At 39.7% G+C, this 13244-nt stretch overlaps 1 non-coding gene across 1 annotated transcript; it reads right to left on the bottom strand.

The window, feature by feature from the left end:
• Positions 1 to 312: 312 nt before the first annotated feature.
• On the bottom strand, positions 313 to 420 carry LOC112739360 (small nucleolar RNA R71). Its single transcript, XR_003170298.1, has one exon. It is a non-coding gene; the product is annotated as a small nucleolar RNA R71 (small nucleolar RNA).
• Between the last annotated feature and the right edge of the window lie 12824 nt (positions 421 to 13244).

The following is a 13244-nucleotide window of genomic DNA, read 5'->3' on the forward strand; positions in this document are numbered from 1 at the left end:
CTCAATCCCTGCCATTGGAGCAAACAAATTTGAGCTTAAGCCTCAATTAGTTTCCCTATGCAACAGAATTTCAAGTTTCATGGACTTCCATTGGAAGATCCTCATCAGTTCTTAGCTGAATTCTTGCAGATCTGTGATACTGTCAAGACCAATGGGGTTGATCCCGAGGTCTACAGGCTTATGCTTTTTCCCTTTGCTGTAAGAGACAGAGCTAGAATATGGTTGGATTCACAACCTAAGGAAAGCATGAACTCTTGGGAAAAGCTGGTCAATACTTTTCTGGCCAAATTCTTTCCACCTCAAAAATTGAGTAAGCTTAGAGTGGAAGTCCAGACCTTCAGACAGAAGGAAGGTGAATCCCTCTATGAAGCTTGGGAAAGATACAAGCAATTGATCAGAAGGTGTCCTTCTGACATGCTTTCTGAATGGAGCATCATAGGTATCTTCTATGATGATCTGTCTGAACTGTCCAAGATATCATTGGACAGCTCTGCTGGAGGATCTCTTCATCTGAAGAAGACGCCTGCAGAAGCTCAGGAACTCATTGAGATGGTTGCAAATAACCAATTCATGTACACTTCTGAAAAGAAATCCTGTGAATAATGGGACAAATCAGAAGAAAAGTGTTCATGAGATTGATACTCTGAATGCCATATTGGCTCAGAACAAAATATTGACTCAGCAAGTCAATATGATTTCTCAGAGTCTGTCTGAAATACAAGCAGCAACAGGCAGTACCAAAGAAGCTTCATCTGAAGAAGAAGCTTATGATCCTAAGAACCCAGCAATGGAAGAGGTGAATTACATGGGAGAACCCTATGGAAACACCTATAATCCTTCATGGAGAAATCATCCAAATCTCTCATGGAAGGATCAACAGAAGCCTCAACAAGGTTTCAACAGTAATAATGGTAGAAGAAATAGGTTCAGCAATAGCAAGCCTTTTCCATCATCATCTCAGCAACAGACAGAGAATTCAAAGCAAAGCCACTCTGACTTAGCAACTGTAGTCTCTGATCTAATTAAAACCACTCAAAGTTTCATGACTGAAACAAGATCCTCCATTAGAAATTTGGAGGCACAAGTGGGTCAGCTGAGTAAGAAAGTTACTGAACTTCCTCCTAGTACTCTCCCAAGCAATACAGAAGAGAATCCAAAAAGAGAGTGCAAGGCCATCAACATAACCCACACAGCCAAACCTGGAGAGGAGGAAGAGGCAGTGATCTCTACTAAGGAAGACCTCAATGGACGTCCACTGGCCTCCAAGGAGTTCCCTAATGAGGAACCATGGGAATCTGAGGCTCGTACTGAGACTATAGAAATTCCAATGCACTTACTTCTGCCGTTCATGAGCTCTGATGAGTATTCCTCCTCTAAAGAGGATGAAGATGTTACTGAAGAGCAAGTTGCCAAGTACCTTAGAGCAATCATGAAGCTTAATGCCAAGTTATTTGGTAATGACACTTGGGAGGATGAACCCCACTTGCTCACCAAAGAACTGGATGACTTGACTAGGCAGAGATTACCTCAGAAGAGACAGGATCCTAGAAAGTTCTCAATACCTTGTACCATAGGCACCATGACCTTTGAGAAGGCTCTGTGTGACCTGGGGTCAAGTATAAACCTCATGCCACTCTCTGTGATGGAGAAGCTAGGGATCATTGAGGTACAAGCTGCAAGAATCTCACTAGAGATGGCAGACAATTCAAGGAAACAGGCTTATGGACTTGTAGAGGATGTCTTGGTAAAGGTTCAAAGCCACTACATCCCTGCTGATTTCATAATCCTAGACACTGGGAAGTGTATGGATGAATCCATCATCCTTGGCAGACCCTTCCTAGCCACAGCAAAAGCTATGATTGATGTTGACAGAGGAGAATTGGTCCTTCAAGTGAATGAGGACTCCCTTGTGTTTAAAGCTCAAGGATCTCCCTTTGTAACCATGGAAAGGAAGCATGAAAAGCTTCTCTCAATACAGAGTCAAACAAAATCCCCACATTCAAACTCTAAGTTTGGTGTTGGGAGGCTATAACCAAACTCTAAGTTTGCTGTTGAGAGGCTCCAACCCTGCTCTGATTATCTGTGAGGCTCCATGAGAGCTCACTGTCAAGCTATTGACATTAAAGAAGCGCTTGTTAGGAGGCAACCTAATTTTATTATATCTATTTATTTTCTATTATTATTTTATGTTTTCTGTAGGTTGATGATTATGTGAAATCACAAAAACAACTGAAAAAGCAAAAACAGAATGAAAAACAGTATTAAAAATAGCACACCCTGGAGGAGAAGCTTACTGGCGCTTAAACGCCAGTAAAGGTAGCAGAATGGGCGTTAAACGCCCAGTCTGGCACCATTCTGGGCGTTTAACGCCAGAAATGGGCACCAGACTGGCGTTTAACACCAGAAATGGGCACAAAGCTGGTGTTTAACACCAGAAAATGTTAAAAAGCTGGCGTTTAAACGCCAGAAAGGGGAGAAAAGCTGGCGTTAAATGCCAGAAATGGGCAGCAACCTGGCGTTTAACGCCAGGATTGGCAATCAAAAGGGCGTTTACACGCCACATGGTGCAGGAATGAGAAATCCTTGACACCTCAGGATCTGTGGACCCACAGGATCCCCACCTACTTCATCTCTCTCTCTCTCTTCTTCACACCTGTCCATAACACCCTTCCCCAAGAAGAAGGTGATCCCCGAGGTCCCTTTCAAGCTCAAAAAGGGTGAATATCTGGAGATCTGACATGAGATTCGAAGAAGAGGTTGGGAAATTCTCACCAACCCCATTCAACAAGTCGGGATCTTAATGGTTCAAGAGTTCTATGCCAATGTATGGATCACCAAGAACTATGATCAAAGTGTGAATCCAGACCCTAAGAATTAGCTCACAATGGTCTGGGAGAAATGCTTAGATTTCAGTCCGGAAAATGTAAGGTTGGCATGCAACTTGCCCATGATGCAAGGAGATGCACGCCCCTACACTAGAAGGGCCAACTTTGATCAAAGATTGGACCAAGTCCTCGTAGACATTTGTGAAAAGGGCGCTCAATGGAAGAAAGATTCAAGAGGGAAGCCGGTTCAACTAAGAAGGCATGACCTCAAGCCCGTGGCTAGGGGATGGTTGGAGTTCATCCAACGCTCAATCATTCCCACTAGCAACCGGTCTGAAGTTACTATAGACCGGGCTATCATGATCCATAACATCATGATTGGAGAGGAAGTAGAAGTTCATGAGGTTGTATTCCTAGAACTCTACAAGGTGGCGGACAAGTCTTCTACTTTGGCAAGGTTAGCCTTCCCTCATCTCATTTGTCACCTCTGCAATTCAGCTGGAATTGACATAGAGGAAGACATCCTCATTGATGAGGACAAGCCCATCACTAAGAAATGGATGGAGCAAACAAGAGAGCCCACTCATGAACCTCACCAAGAGCATGAGGAAATTCCTCATCATGAGATTCCTGAGATTCCTCAAGGGATGTATTTTCCTCCACAAAATTATTGGGAGAAAATCAACACATCCCTAGGAGAATTAAGTTCCAACATGGGGCAACTAAGGGTGGAGCACCAAGAGCATTCCATCCTCCTCCATGAAATTAGAGAAGACCAAAGAGTCATGAGAGAGGAGCAACAAAGGCAAGGAAGAGACATTGAGGAGCTCAAGCACTCCATAAGATCTTCAAGAGGAAGAACAAGCCGCCATCACTAAGGTGGACCCGTTCTTTAATTTCCTTGTTCTTTATTTTCTGTTTTTTGAATTTTTATGCTTTATGTTATTTATGTTTGTGTCTTACTACATGATCACTAGTGTCTTAATGTCTATGCCTTAAAGCTATGAATGTCCTATGAATCCATCACCTTTCTTAAATAAAAAGTGCTTTTAATTGCAAAAAAAACAAGAAGTACGTGAACTTCGAATTTTAAAACAGATTAATTGTTTTGATGTGGTGGCAATACTTTTTGTTTTTCTGAATGAATGGTTGAACATTGTATATTTTTGAATTTGTTGTTCATGAATATTAAAATTGTTGGCTCTTGAAAGAATGATGGAAAAGGAGAAATGTTATTTGATAATCTGAAAAATCATAAAATTGATTCTTGAAGCAAGAAAAAGTAGTGAAAAGCTTGCGAAAAAAAAAAGGCGAAAAAAAGAAGAAAAGAAAAAATAAAGAAAAAAAAGCAAGCAGAAAAAGCCAATAGTCCTTTAAACCAAAAGGCAAGGGTAAAATAAAAAGGATCCAAGGCTTTGAGCATCAGTGGATAGGAGGACCCACAGGAATAAAATCCTAGCCTAAGCGGCTAAACCAAGCTGTCCCTAACCATGTGCTTGTGGCGTGAAGGTGTCAAGTGAAAGGCTTGAGACTGAGCGGTTAAAGTCGTGGTCCAAAACAATAAGAGTGTGCTTAAGAGCTCTGGACACCTCTAATTGGGGACTCTAGCAAAGCTGAGTCACAATCTGAAAAGGTTCACCCAGTTATGTGTCTGTGGCATTTATGTATCCGGTGGTAATACTGGAAAATAAAATGCTTAGGGTCACGGCCAAGACTCATAAAGTAGCTGTGTTCAAGAATCAACATACTGAACTAGGAGAATCAATAACACTATCTGAATTCTGAGTTCCTATAGATGCCAATCATTCTGAACTTCAAAGGATAAAGTGAGATGCCAAAACTGTTCAGAAGCAAAAAGCTAATAGCCCCATGATGACAAGTCATCCTAGCCTATTTTAACTAGTCTTTTTCTTTTGTTTTCATTAGAATTATGCACTTTCTTGAGCTACAAGCAAGCTAATTGAGTAGATTTTCATGTTTCCCTTGATTGAACCAACCATATATGAATTTATGCCATTTCATGAGGTTTTATGCTATATTTGTTGCATATTGTGAAAGAATGAATATCTCATGATTTTGAGCATAGCTTTGATGAGTTTGGTTGATTAATGATAGGTGAAGAAAGCTTGGAGAAAGGTTGAAGCAAAGAGGAATGGCTAGGAGTGAAGAGAGGACAATGGAATAAGTGAAAATTGAACCAGGAAAGCATGAAGTTAGCCCCAACGTTAGCCCCCTAACTTGGGAGCTAATGTTGGGCATGAAGATTACTCCCTGGGCTCCCCACGTTTGAGCCAACGTTAGCCCCCTAACTTGGAGGCTAACGTTGGCAAGAGAAGTTCTCCCCTGGGCACTAACGTTGGCACATGAATCACAAAGGGGGAAGGGCCAACATTTGCGCCAACGTTAGCCCCCTAACTTGGAGGCTAACGTTGGCACATGAAGACACAAGGGAGGGGCACCAACGTTTGCGCCAACGTTAGCCCCCTAACACTGAGGCTAACGTTGGCGCCACTAGCACAAAGCATTGCCAACGTTAGGGTCAAAGTTAGACCCCTAACGTTGGCACCAACGTCCATACCAGCAGAATATGCTTTGCTGCTATGAAAAGTTGGAGCCAAAGTTAGACCCCTAACTTTGGCTCAAACGTTAGGTCCAACTATGGCTAACTTCAAAACCGGTTCAATTGGTTCACTTTGGTTCTTCTTCAAACTTCAAGAGCAATCAACCAAGGCCTCTTTCAACCCAATTCCACCAAGAACAAAGGCCCAACTCAAGGCTTGAAGATCATTTTGGAAAGTGTATAAATAGGATAGAATTCAAGTTATTCGGGGAGCTTTCCTTTTAGAATTTTCATAAGAGTTTTTGGGAAGCTTTTGTTACTGAGTGAACTTTAATTTCTTTGTTTCCATTGCTTTTAATTTCATTTTACTTTTGTCTTGGATCTTGGATTGGAGAATTGAAGAAATTATGTTTCAATCTCAATCTTGGATCTCTCTATTTCCTTTACTGTTAATTGAATTAGCATTTCCGTTTCTGTTACTTGATCTTCATCTCTTTTCTTTGCAATTTACAATTTCCTTGCTATTGTTCTTGTTGGATCTAGGAAGGCATTGAGATCTAGACTTGGTTTTCTAGTCTCTGGATCCTGAGATCTGAAATTCTCATTTCAATTCCCTGTTTACTGCTTCTTATGTTCATTTACTTTTCTGCTTTATTTCCGGTTCAATCCCAATTCCCTTTTACTCTTCTGTTTGATGCAATCTAATTTTTCCTTGTTTAATTTCTGCAAATCCACATCCCAATCCCCTTTACATTTCAAGCAATTTACATTCCTTGCACTTTAAGATTCCGCAATTTACATTTCTTGCACTTTAAGTTTCTGTCATTTAATTTCTTGTTCTTTAAGTTTTAGCAATTTATTTCTTGTTCTCTTTACTTCAATGCAATTTAATTTTGCAAGTCACAAAACCATCAACCAAATCTTGATTCGCTTGACTAAATCCACCACTAAACTAAAATTTCTCAATCCTTCAATCCCTGTGGGATCGACCTCACTCCCGTGAGTTTTTATTACTTGATGCGACCCGGTGCACTTGCCGGTTAGATTGTGATGTTTTGTGAGAGATTCGTTTCTCACCAAAATATCTCATCACCCCGCTCATCTAATTAAGACTGATCTTCATAGATGTTTTTAGAATTCATTGTATATTCTTTTCTTTTTATCCTTTGTTTTTAGTTGCTCGGGGACAAGCAACAATTTAAGTTTGGTGTTGTGATGAGCGGATAATTTATACGCTTTTTGGCATTATTTTTAGTATGTTTTTAGTATGTTTTAGTTAGTTTTTATTATATTTTATTAGTTTTTAAATAAAAATCACATTTCTGGACTTTACTATGAGTTTGTGTGTTTTTCTGTGATTTCATGTATTTTCTGGCTGAAATTGAGGGATCTGAACAAAAATCTGATTCAGAGGCTGAAAAAGGACTACAGATGCTGTTGGATTCTTACCTCCCTGCACTCGAAGTGGATTTTCTGGAGCTATAGAAACTTAATTGGCACGCTCTCAATTGCTTTGGAAAGTAGACATCCTGGGCTTTCCAGCAATATATAATAGTCCATACTTTTCTCGAGATTTGATGGCCCAAACCGGCATTCCAAGTCAGCATAAAAATTCTAGCGTCAAAACGCCAGAACTGGCATAAAAGCTGGAGTTAGACGCCCAAACTGGCACAAAAGCTGGTGTTTAACTCCAAGAAAAGTCTCTACATGTGAAATCTTCGATGCTCAGTCCAAGCACACACCAAGTGGGCCCGGAAGAAGATTTCTGCATTAATTACCTATTTCTATAACCCTAGGCTACTAGTTTTCTATAAATAGGATCTTTTGCTATTGTATTTTCATCCTTTAATCATCCTAAATCATCTTTAATCATGTTTTGATGATTGAACCCTCTTTAGAAGGCTAGCCATTCGGCCATGCCTGAACTTTTTGTTCTTATGTATTTTCAACGGTGGAGTTTCTACACACCATAGATTAAGGTATGGAGCTCTGCTGTTCCTCATGAATTAATGCAATTACTACTATTTTTCTATTCAATTCACGCCTATTTCTTCTCCAAGATATACTCTCATACTTAATTCAGTTATGTCAGAATGAAGGGATGACCCGTGACAATCACCCAATCTTCGTTACTCGCTTAGCCAAGGTCGCGTGCCCGACAACCACAAAGCGATCTACATGATGTTCAACGTAGTCATTGGACGACAGCTGGAGTATATTCTCTTGGGTTTCTAATCTAAGATTGGAACCTTCGTGGTATAGGCTAAAATTATTGGTGGCCATTCCTGAGATCCGAAAAGTCTAAACCTTGTCTGTGGTATTCCGAGTAGGATCTGGGAAGGGATGACTGTGATGAGCTTCAAACTCGCGAGTGTTGGGCGTAGTGACAGACGCAAAAGGATCAATGGATCCTATTCCAACATGATCGAGAACTGACAGATGATTAGCCGTGCGGTGACAGCGCATTTGGACCATTTTCAATGGTGAAACCCAACATAAGCTTGCCATGGAAAGGAGTATGAATGATTGGATGAAGGTAATAGGAAAGCAGAGGTTCAGAAGGAACAAAGCATCTTCATACGCTTATCTGAAATCCTCACCAATGAATTACATAAGTATCTCTATCCTATTATATATTTTATTCATCTTTTAATTATCAATTCTTCATAACCATTTGAATCCGCCTGACTGAGATTTACAAGATGACCATAGCTTGCTTCAAGCCGACAATCTCCGTGGGATTGACCCTTACTCACGTAAGGTTTATTACTTGGATGACCCAGTACACTTGCTGGTTAGTTGTGCGGAGTTGTGACAAAGAGTTGAGATTATTTCTGAAGAAGCAATTCAGCAAGCCTTGGATCTCCCCCTACTCCAGAAGGATTGGACGCATTCTAAGAGGCCTCCTTCAAACGCCAGACATACCAATTTGACTGGGATGCCGTCCTCAGAGTTATAGCACAACCTGGAAGCAGATGGATCTATGGATACCATCGATCCTGACCTAAGGGAATATTGGCTTCCACACTCACCTTGGAGGCTTGAGTATGGGCACAGATTATGTCCTACTACGTCTTTTCGAGCACTCACGAGTCCTCCTTCACTGCAGATATGGCTGTTCTCCTCTGGTGTGTCCTTACAGACTAGCCTCTCAATTTACCAAGACACCTCCGAGATGCCATGGGACACGTACAGATCGTAGGCAACCTACCCTTTCCCGCCTTGGTTTCAGATATAGTCTCGGTAGTCGGAGTCTCCTACAGAGCTGGGGACACCAAGACCACACTTCCGCGGGATGATCAGATTGTCCCCAATGGGAAGTACATCAGACCTCTAGCAGCCACTATCAGCCGGACCGCAGACCCAGCCGGAGATATTCCTTCTCCTTCCACATCACAAGCACCTTCAACAAATCAGCTGCTCCTACAGATACTTCAGAGGTTGGACCGGCTTGACCGGCAGGCAAAGCGAATGGAGCGTCGTAACAAGCGCCAATTTACATACCTCAAGGAGATGATTGTTGGCAACCACCCACCTGAAGAAGAACCAGATACTCCGGACTCCACTTCATCCACCAGCACAGGAAGCCATGACAACCCCGACTGTGGAGATGCTGTTACCAGCCCCCCTTTGTTCCTGACTGTTGGCACCGAAGACAGTGCCAAGCTTTAAGTGTGGGGAGGTCGGTCAGTACCTGACTTCCGGAGGTAAATTCTTCTTCTTAACACCAATATTTTAGCTTTTCTTTTGTTAGGTAGAATAGATTGCATGATAATAATTGTTTGCATGTATGTTTGCTTGGTTAAAGTAATAAAATTCTTTTCAAGACTTTAATATTTCACTAATTTAAATTAAAAAAAAATTTAAATAAACTTGTTTGAAGACTGTAAATTGGAACATGAATGATAGCTAAGAACACACAACCCAGAGAGATTTTTTAGCCTAATTATATGTTTACACTATTTAACCATAATATTTTATTCTTGTGTGTTTTCTTCTCTATAATTGTAATCTTTACTTTGTTCTACTCTATATGTCCAATGTTTAATGTGTTATATGCATGCATATGATTGAGGCCATTATTTGATTATTAGCTCACTTATGCCAAATAGCCTACCCTTTTAATTACCTTTGTTAGCCACCTTGAGCCTTTTAATCCCCATTTGTTCTATATTTTACCACATTACTAGTCTTAAGCAGAAAAACAAATTAAATACCCCAATTGAATCTTTGGTTAGCTTAAGATAGTATGTTAACTAAGTGTGGGAAAACTGTGAGAACTTGGGTTAATGAAAGTGTACAATGTTTAAAGAATAAAATATTAGGAATTTGGATACATACTCATGTGAAACCAGAAAAATTAAAAATCCATATGCATTGATAAATTATGTTTACTTTTAATTAAAAAAATTAAAAAAACCAAAAATGTTCAATAAATAAATAAATAAGGGGACAAAATTACCCCAGTATTAAGTTAATGAAACATCAATGCATATGTGATAAAATTAAAGAAAAAGTTGATGCATGAGTATGAGATGCAAAAATGAGAATTTTGGGTAGCTAGGCATGATTTAAGAAGAATATAGAGTATGTATAGGTGAGAGCTTAGGTTAGTCAATGATTCAATTTATAGCTCACTCAGCCATATATATACCCTCACCCTTACCTTAGCCCCATTACAACCTTGAAAAGACCTCATGATGTTTGCATTGGTACATTAAATATTTCTTAATTGGTTAGGTAAAGAACAAAGCTTAGAGAGCATGACTAGAAAAGACTAAAGTGATTACCCTATACACTTGAGTGATTAGAGTGCACATACACTACCAGTGAGGGTTCAATGCTTAATTCTATGTTCCCTGCTTTCATGAGCTGTCTACTTACAAGTCTACTTGCGTTTACTTTATGATTTAAATTAGTGATATCTGATTTATGTTTGTCTTGAAGAACTTATTTACTTTTAACCAAGTATACAGAATCATCTTAGCATATAGTTGCATTCATACATAGGTTGCATTTCATGTAGGGAGGTTGATAAACCACTATTTTATGGTTTATCTTGTGCTCAATTGAGTGGTTTTTATCAAGTCATTGCCCACTTATTCATACAAATTGCATGGTTTTATAATCCCTTTCTAGTTTTGTTTTATGGTTGAAAACTTGCTTCCTAAGCCTTAATTTGTGTATTTTAATCCTCCTATATACCATTCGATGCTGTGATCTATGCATTCAGTGTTTTCAGGCCTTATAGGGCAAGAAATAAAGGAGACAACCAGCGAGCATCGACGCGGACGCATGGCTCACGCGTGCGTGCAATCTGGAGATTTTACAGTGACGCGTGCGCGTACCTGACGTGTACGCGTGGAATGGAGTTTTGCAAGACGACGCGTGCGCGTGCTTGACACGTACGCGTGACACGCGAAGATGTGACATGCGCGATCTGCAGAAATAACAGAAAATGTTGGGGCAATTTCGGGCCGAGTTTTGACCCAGTTTCTGGCCCAGAAACACAGACTAGAGCCAGGGAACGAGCAGAGACTCAACACACATTCTCATTAGCGTAGTTTTAGTTTTTAGATCTGAGTCTAGAGAGAAATTACTCTTCCTCTAAGTTTTCTTTACATTCATAGTTTATTAGTTTTACGCTTTTGCTTTGGATATTGAAGAGTCATCACCTCCGTTGAAGTTGCTATTCTAGTTTGTTTTCTTATTCCCTTATTATTCCATATTCTTAATTCTTGTTTAGAGTTACAATTGGATTGTTTTTAGAATTTATTAATGTAAGCAGTATTTTTCCATTTAAATTTTATTATTTGTTTAATTGCTTCCAATTAATTTGATTATCATGTCTCTTTTCTATTCCCTACTCCCAACAACGAAGATGGTATCCATGTTGATGGAGTAGACTCCCAACTTGACATGGGGGTTGATTAAAAGGAGACACTTGAGTTAGAATGCTCAAGTGATTAGTTAAATTGGAAGTTGATGGCTAATTCTCTATTTACTAATGCTAGACCTTCCCAAGGGAGAGGACTAGAATTTGTGAATAAGAGTTAGCTTAATCACTTGACTTTTCTTTATTTAGTAAGGGTTAACTAAGTGAAAATAACAACCTCTTTATACTACACTTGAGAGAATTGATGAGTATTTTGGAGGAAAAATAAATTTCTCCCAAAACACACAAATCTAACCGGCAAGTGCACCGGGTCGCATCAAGTAATAAAAACTCACGGGAGTGAGGTCGATCCCACAGGGATTGAAGGATTGAGCAATTTTAGTTTAGTGGTTGATTTAGTCAAGCGAATCAAGATTTGGTTGATGGTTTTGGGACTTGGAGAATTAAATTGCATTGAAGTAAAGAGAACAAGAGATAAATTGCTGAAACTTAAAGAACAAGAAATTAAATGACAGAATCTTAAAGTGCAAAAAATGTAAATTGCGGAATCTTAAAGTGCAAGGAATGTAAATTTCTTGAAATGTAAAGGGGATTGGGACGTGGATTTGCAGAAATTAAGCAAGGAAAAGTTAAATTGCATCAAACAGAAGAGTAAAAGGGAATGGGGATTGAAACGGATCTTGAAGCAGTAAAGTAAATGAACATTAAAAGCAAGAAACAGAGAATGTAAAATTGAGATCTCAGGGCCCAGAGACTAGAAAACCAAGTCTAGATCTCAATGCCTTCCTAGATCCAACAAGAACAATTGCCAGGGAATTGTAAATTTCAAAGAGAATAGATGAAGAGCAATTAACCAAAAATGGAATTTAATTAGCAGTAAAGAAACAGAGATCCAAGATTGAGATTGAAATAGAATTTCTTCAATTCTTCAATCCAAGATCCAAGACAAATGTAAAATGAAATTGAAAGCAATGGAAACGAAGAAATTAAAGTTCACTCAATAACAAAAGCTCTCCGAAAACTATTATGAAAATTCCAAAAGGAAAGCTCTCTGAAGAACTTGAATTCTATCCTATTTATACACTTTCTTCAAATGATCTTCAAGCCTTGAGTTGGGCCTTTGCTCTTGGTGGAATTGGGTTGAAAGAGGCCTTGGTTGATTGCTCTTGAAGTTTGGAGAAGAACCAAAGTGAACCAATTGAACCGGTTTTGAAGTTAGCAAAAGTTGGACCAAAAGTTTGAGCCAAAGTTAGGGGTCTAACTTTGGCTCCAACTTTTCACATCAGCAAACACAATTTTCTGGTATGCACGTTGGTGCCAACGTTAGGGGTCTAACTTTGACCCTAACGTTGGCCTTGCCTTGTATGCTAGTGGCGCCAACGTTAGCCTCCAAGTTAGGGGGCTAACGTTGGCGCAAACGTTGGCCCCTCTCCCTTGTGTTTTCATGTGCCAACGTTAGCCTCCAAGTTAGGGGGCTAACGTTGGCGCAAACGTTGGATGGCCAGGGAGGAATTCATGTGCCAACATTAGCCTCCAAGTTAGGGGGCTAACGTTGGCGCAAACGTGGGATGGCCAGGGAGGAAATTTCAAGTTCCAACGTTAGCCTCCAAGTTAGGGGGCTAACGTTGGGGCTAACTTCTTGCTTCCTGGTTCAATTTCACTTATTCCATTGTCCTCTCTTCACTCCTAGCCATTCCTCTTTACTTCAACCTTTCTCCAAGCTTTCTTCACCTATCATTAATCAACCAAACTCATCAAAGCTATGCTCAAAATCATGAGATATTCATTCTTTCATAATATGCAACAAATATAGCATAAAACCTCATGAAATGGCATAAATTCATATATGGTTGGTTCAATCAAGGGAAACATGAAAATCTACTCAATTAGCTTGCTTGTAGCTCAAGAAAGTGCATAATTCTAATGAAAACAAAAGAAAAAGACTAGCTAAAATAGGCTAGGA

The sequence above is a fragment of the Arachis hypogaea genome, chromosome 13 (genome assembly GCF_003086295.3).
Source record: "Arachis hypogaea cultivar Tifrunner chromosome 13, arahy.Tifrunner.gnm2.J5K5, whole genome shotgun sequence".
Lineage (NCBI taxonomy): Eukaryota > Viridiplantae > Streptophyta > Magnoliopsida > Fabales > Fabaceae > Arachis > Arachis hypogaea.